General features: G+C 45.1%; 1 protein-coding gene across 1 annotated transcript in view; it reads right to left on the reverse strand.

The window, feature by feature from the left end:
• The window catches only part of mtss1 (MTSS I-BAR domain containing 1), a 745,180-nt gene that overhangs the window by 602,353 nt on the left and 135,327 nt on the right, over positions 1 to 7,500 (reverse strand). The gene's annotated exons all lie outside the window — the stretch shown is intronic.

The following is a 7,500-nucleotide window of genomic DNA, read 5'->3' on the forward strand; positions in this document are numbered from 1 at the left end:
GACTAATGGGTTCAATATCTGACTGTCTGACTCGAGTGTGTTTACATGCACACTAATGCACTGATGAGCACACTAGTGATCATTAAACGCTGGTATCTGATCCGCCTCAATCAGCGCACAACAAACAGAACCACAGACTGACACACAGACTTAAAGGAGTAGTTCACCCAAAAAAAATCTCGCATTCCTAAGCCAATATTTTGATTTCCGGCAGAAAGATGCTAATGTATCCGGTAGGAGACTCAAAGGAGTCTCTTTGAGTCTCCTACATCAAATCATTGGCTTAGGAATGCGTCAAAAACGAAAAAATGAATTCAATGCTTCATGGGGTGTGTAATTGATAGGATTTTTTTTTAAGGTAAACTATTCCTTTAAGGCCCTGATTACACAAATCCCTTTGTGTATCAATATCAACGAGCAACGTAAATTTTCGATGTTGACATTTCACTTCCCGATTGAAAAGTGAGGCTCTAAAATGTGACAAAAACATTCCATTTGAGTTGGAGGCTAAAGGTTAGAGGAGCGCACTTGTTGCCGAAAGGTTACCAGGTCCGTACAGCTGATGTACCCTTGAGCAAGGCATGGAACCCCCAACTGCTCCTGTGGAGCTGCTCACTGGCCACCAACAGTATAAGACTGTGTGTGTTTCACTATTTGACAATTTAATAAAATTCTATGTTAACCCCATTAACACTGGTGTCCCGATTTTGGGCAAATTTGACAGAAATCTGTCGACATGTATCCATTTGTAAGCTCATAATTGCGGCAGTGAGCTTAAATGTTGAAAGATTTATATAGATCAGCTCCTATTTGTCATACGATTAAGTATCCGTATTCCGGGGGGGGGGGGAACGTTCGCAGGAAATAGCCGAACTACAAGTTGCAAGCTTGTAGATCGGTTATTTTCAGCTAAATATATTTATAATGCCGAGCAAAAACAGAAATGACACTATTGTACAGCCCTGTGGGACTGTACAGTTTGAACCCTGGACATAATGGCCAACTAACCAAGTGACCAGCTGGAGGGCTGACTGGCCTAGTGGACCCAGTGACATCACCGGTCTACCAACACACGCACGCACGCACGCACACACACACACACACACACACACACACACACACACACACACACACACACACACACACACACACACACACACACACACACACACACACACACACACACACACACACACACACACACACACACACACACACACACACACACACACACACACACACACACAGAGACGAAGCCCGGGGGAAAGAGATAGTAAAAGGGTCCACGGAATGGAATTACAACTCTCTTTGTGTGTGTGTGTGTGTGTGTGTGTGTGTGTGTGTGTGTGTGTGTGTGTGTGTGTGTGTGTGTGTGTGTGTGTGTGTGTGTGTGTGTGTGTGTGTGTGTGTGTGTGTGTGTGTGTGTGTGTGTGTGTGTGTGTGTGTGCTACTGCTGCTCTGCACCTTATTAGGACAGTTGCTGTTAAAATGTTCGCTGCTGGCCTGGCAGTGTGCTGAGTGTGTGCCTGAGTGTGTGTGCGTGGACACACACACACACACACACACACACACACACACACACACACACACACACACACACACACACACACACACACACACACACACACACACAGGGGTTCAGCTATACTGTATGATTGATAGTTAAGAACTAAATGGACCCCTTATGGTTCTGTAACTCTCAGAGTGTACAAATATGCTCTATTTGTACACTCTCAGAGTTATGGGGGTCTGTGGCCCTATTTCATACCAAATTGGGGGTCCTTGAAATTAAAATGTTTGAGTTCTACATCACTTGTTCTCAAAATAGGGTCCGGGGACCCCCAGGGGTCCTTGATGGGAAATGAGTTAATATAGCGTAATAATCTGTTTAAACCACTACCCTAATTTCTATTTCAGCTATAAAAAAAATAGCCGATCTTACAAGCTCACAATGCGTCGCAGTGCAACGTAGTGTGAGCTTGTAGATTGGCAATTTTTTAGGTTTAAAAAAAAAGAATCTGAAGAATCGTGAACAATACTGGGGCCCTGGGGGTATCTGGCACAAAATACTTTCAAATGGGGGTCTGCAGATGAAAATCTATCGATTTGGGGGGGTTCCCTGAGATGAAAAAGTTTGAGAACCTCTGTTCTGCATGATCTGCACATTGACACCACTACCTGGTCCGGTGTGTGCGTGTGCGTGCATGTGTGTGTTCCACACAGCTGACAGTGACACACACTCACACAGGCTAGCTTTTGTAGCAGTGCTAATGTGGAACATTATGTTCGGCAGGAATTTGGGACAAAATGAACTTGTAACGACATTCGTGTGGCCGCTTACCTCCGTTTACACAGGTCGCCACGGTTACACTGAGACAGGGGTGATGGGGGAGAGGGCCAAAAGATAAACTTGTTCATTAGAATTTCTATTTAAAACAATGTGTCGAAATCGTTCGAAAATAGCTGATGTCTATTTTCAGCTTGTAGATCGGCGTCAAATAGGTGAAGTATTAAATAGGCTAAATTGGTTCATGTATGTTTTGTAATAATTATCTAAATCTACAGAGTATCTAAAGTCTTCAAATAATTGTAGTTGGAGTAATAATTTGCCTCTGAGATGTAGTGGAGCAGAAGTATTAAGTATTGGAAAATGGATATTACTCATAGGCTACTTTGTCTCTGTCGGGTGGAAACCTCACATGTCCACAACTGTTACTTTTCAGGATTCAAATTAAAAAATTGCAAAAGTAGTTTTAGCACTGTTGATGCTTTTGTGTGACACTGTAGGGCATTCATTTACGAGAAAAAAAACCCCACAAAAAGGTTTCTGCCCGACAGCAACGATATAGAAGTGATGCAGGGGAGAGATGGAGAGAGAGGGAGAGAGAGGGATAGAGAGAGATGAGGGGAGGGGTGGGCAGGGAGAGAGAGAGAGAGAGAGAGAGAGAGAGAGAGAGAGAGAGAGAGAGAGAGAGAGAGAGAGAGAGAGAGAAACATGTCCTCGCCTTACCTTCATTCCTCACAAATTACAGCTCTCATACGGTTACCACACAGCTGTAATGATATAATGATAGAGAGCACACACACACACACACACACACACACACACACACACACACACACACACACACACACACACACACACACACACACACACACACACACACACACACACACACACACACACACACACACACACACACACACACAAACCTCACACCGTGTCTCTCTGTGCCTTTGTCTGTCACAGTGCCTGTCTCTCTGCCTCCAAAGAGACACTTCAAGACTTCAAACTGAGATGTACTGTCTGTCTCTCCTGCAATGTCTCCGTCTCAGATGTCCTACTGTCTGTCTCTCCTACACTGTCTCCCTCTCAGCTTTACTGTCTGTCTCTCCTGCACTGTCTCCCTCTCAGCTTTACTACTGTCTGTCTCTCCTACACTGTCTCCCTCTCAGCTTTACGGTCTGTCTCTCCTACAGTGCCTCCATCTCAGCTTTCATACTGTCTGTCTCTCCTAGTGGCTACACTGTCTCCCTCTCAGCTTTCCTACTGTCTGTATCTCCTACACTGTCTCCCTCTCAGCTTTCCTACTGTCTGTATCTCCTACACTGTCTCCCTCTCAGCTTTCCTACTGTCTGTCTCTCCTACACTGTCTCCCTCTCAGCTTTCCTACTGTCTGTATCTCCTACACTGTCTCCCTCTCAGCTTTCCTACTGTCTGTATCTCCTACACTGTCTCCCTCTCAGCTTTCCTACTGTCTGTCTCTCCTACACTGTCTCCCTCTCAGCTTTCCTACTGTCTGTCTCTCTTACACTGTCTCCCTCGCTGCTTTCCCTCTCAGCTTTCCTACTGTCTGTCTCTGTGAATTAAACGCATTGCAGTGCAGTGAAGTTTCCACACACTCCGTTGGAAACTGTGAAAAAACGACGGTCACCACAAGAAGACAAACGCTCCGCTGGCAGTCAGACCATGAAGCCGACCAGAAGCTCAGCAGAACCCCACCTCTCTCTCTCTCTCTCTCTCTCTCTCTCTCTCTCTCTCTCTCTCTCTCTCTCTCTCTCTCTCTCTCTCTGTGTGTGTGTATGCATTTCTCTAAGAAGGAAAGCAGTTCAGTTCAGTGATTTTCATTTCAAGAACCCCCTGTTGAATTTAATCTCTGGGACTCCATATACATGCACTGTTAAAATCCTCAGTGTCTATTTAACTCTGAGAGTGTTCAAATGGAACCAAAACGAAGTATAAAGGTCTTTACAAAGCGGGCATGAAGACTAAATGATAAGAAAGTTGCCAGTCACATCAAGTCTAGGGGTCGGAATCCGGAACCAAAGGAATCAGATCCAACATTGAGGATCCGCAGTGGTGCACATGTACTCAAGTACTGTACTTAAGTACAATCTTTGGGTATTTTTACTTGCTTCAGCATTTACCATTTTCAATACTTTTACTTCTACCCCACTACATCTCAGAGGAAAATATTGTACTTTTACTCCAACTACAATTATATGAGAACTTTACTATAATAATAACTGTAATAATAATATAATAATAACTGTAATAATAATAACTGTAATAATAATACTATAGTATATTTAGTATTATTATTACAAAACACACCAACCACTTCAGCCCTATATACAGTATATTATATATATTTTGGCCATTTGAAAATAGCAGATCTACAAGCTCACAATGTGTCACGATGCAAAGCATTGTGAGCTTGTAGATCGGCTATTTTCAAAATCTTTTTGAACTTGTGAAATGGGACATTCTGCACAATGAGTACTTTTACTTTTGGTACTTAAATAATATTTTGATGCTGATACTTTTGTACTTTTACTCAAGTACATTTTGAATATGGGACTTTTGCTTGTAACAGAGTACAGTATCTACATTACAGCATTGATACTTTTACTTAAGTAAAACATGTGAGTACTTCTTCCATCACTGATGGAACCGGAATCGGTTTCCATCACATTAAGGAACCGTTTCCGGAACCGTTTTTGTCAAAGCTGGTATGTGGACTTGACGTCTGCTATACCATTACAATACCGGTGGTTCTCAAACTTTTTTAATTTCAAGGAACACCATAACTCTGAGCAGTGCCAGCTTAACGGAAGTGTTTTAGGTGCTGAAGCACAGGGCACCAACCTTGGGGGGGGCACCAAACGGCATGAAGAAAGTGAAAGAAGCCGAAAAGCACAGAAATTTAGAAGCATGCAGCTGAGCAGCAGAGCGCTAAAACGGTGAAACGCGCTGCAACCCCCCCCAATCCGGCCCTGACTCTGAGAGTGTACAGATGGAACCAAATGGACCCCCCCCATAGGAATCATTAAAGGGAACCGTTAACGAATCGGGACCGTTAGGAGGGAATCATTAAGGAGCCGGAATCGTTAAAATCCCAAAGGATCCCAATCCTATGCATAATCATGTTGTGATACGAAAGTTGCCGGCCGGTCACATCAAGTCACATCAAGTCTATTTGTATGGCTGATTCATACACCTTGATGCCTTAATTTGTGGTGCAGAAAACAAATGAACAAAGTATAGTATAGTGTGTAACCAACATCTGAAGTGAACTGAGCTCCTGACCTCTGGTAGTTGAGTATAGTAGCATTCTTTTGTTATTTAGCAAGCTGCTAGTAGTGGTACCCTAAGTGCTTTTCTATTAGTGTTATATTATTAGCTTGTGTGGTAGTCTGTAGTTTATAGTTGTATTGTTTGTGTGCTTCAAGCAGTAGGCTATTGGCACTAATAGAATAAGTAGTTTCACCCTGTATAGGCCACTTGATTGCCTTGTGAAGTGTGTCGTTTGGGCAGCACTCCTGGCAGACGATTAGCAATCAGTTGAAGTGGCCTTATACCACCAGCTGAAACCGTCAGCTTTTAAGCGGCGTCCAGCAAACTAAGGCCAGGCGAACCAAGGCGACAGGCGACTTTGTCAAAGTCCGACTTCGTCACTGAACGATAAGCTGTATCATTGATTAGTGACATATATAGTAGTGTGATAGATATAGTAGTGTATAGTAGTATATGTTTAGTGATCTACAATGTGTTTTCTTCCTATTCCTGTCCTCTCTTCTTCCTGGTGGTCGCACAAACACTGGGTTACACCCAGATGTCGCGACACAACTAATCTCATCTATCCTACTCTTTCAACTCACGTCGAGCAAGTGGTAACGGGAGGGCTTTGGAATTGCCACTCGGCTGTGGTGGAAGGCAAATCTGCTTTCATCTCAGCCTACGCATCCTTGCTCTCCCTTAACTTCCTTGCTCTGACTGAGACCTGGATCAGACCAGAAAACACTGCTACGCCCGCGGCTCTGTCAGATGTGTACTCTTTCTCTCACACTCCCAGAGCCGTGCGGACAGGTGGTGGGGCTGGTCTGCTAATTTCCAGAAAATGGAAATACTCTCCTGTTTCACTGTCACAATTCTCTCCTACCTCATTTGAATTTCATGTGGTCACTGTTTCTCATCCAGTCAAGCTCACCATTGCAGTTGTTTATCGCCCACCGGGCCCTGCTGGTGGCTTCCTGGAGGAGCTGGACCATCTAGTCTCCCACTTCCCTGTCGATGGCTCTGGATTCATCCTTCTGGGTGACTTCAACCTCCCGACTGAGAAGCAGCTTGACCCACTACTTTCGTTTCTCGCCGCCTTTGACCTAGTTATTTCCCCATCTCCTCCTACCCATGAGGCGGGCAACCAACTGGACCTGATCTTCACCAGAGGCTGCTCTATTGCTAACCTGTCTGTCACTCCTCTTTCCAGTGAAAAGGGTAAGAAACTCTCTGATCACTACTTCATGTCCTACTCTCTCTCTCTCTCCTCTCCCCCCTCACAGCCCCTCCCTACCCACATGATTTCCTCACGTCACAATCTTCGCTCACTTTCCTCCACTGATCTTTCCTCTTCTGTTCTCTCTGCTCTCCCTGCCCCTGAATCCTTTGCTCTTCTATCCCCTGATACCGCCACTGATCTTCTTTTCTCTACTCTATCCTCTTCTCTCGACCATCTCTGTCCCCTCACCACCAGGCCTGCACGCCAAACTCCACCTGCCCCCTGGTTGTCGGACTCAGTGCGGACTGAGAGACGGAGCCTGAGAGCGGCTGAGCGCAAATGGAGAAATGGCAACCTCCTGGAAGACCTTCTCACCTTCCAATCTCTCATTTCTACTTTTTCCTCCTCTCTATCAGCTGCTAAAGCTGCTTTTTTTCTGCACTAAAATTCAGGCTTCTGCTTCCAACCCTAAAAAACTCTTTGAAACTTTCTCCTCTCTCCTGCAACCACCACCCCCTCCTCCCTCCTCGTCCCTCCTCCCTGACGATTTCGCCAACTTCTTTGACAAGAAGGTGAACGATATCCGATCCTCCTTCCCTCCTCCCCCGGCTGGTGCCCTGCGCACTACCCACACCCGTCTGCCTGCCACCCTCCCCTCTCTACCTTCATCTACTCCTCTTCCCCCCCCCATCCCCTCTCTATCCCACTTCTCTCCCCTCTC

This window comes from Gymnoscopelus braueri (assembly GCF_963280865.1).
Source record: "Gymnoscopelus braueri genome assembly, chromosome: 3".
NCBI lineage: Eukaryota > Metazoa > Chordata > Actinopteri > Myctophiformes > Myctophidae > Gymnoscopelus > Gymnoscopelus braueri.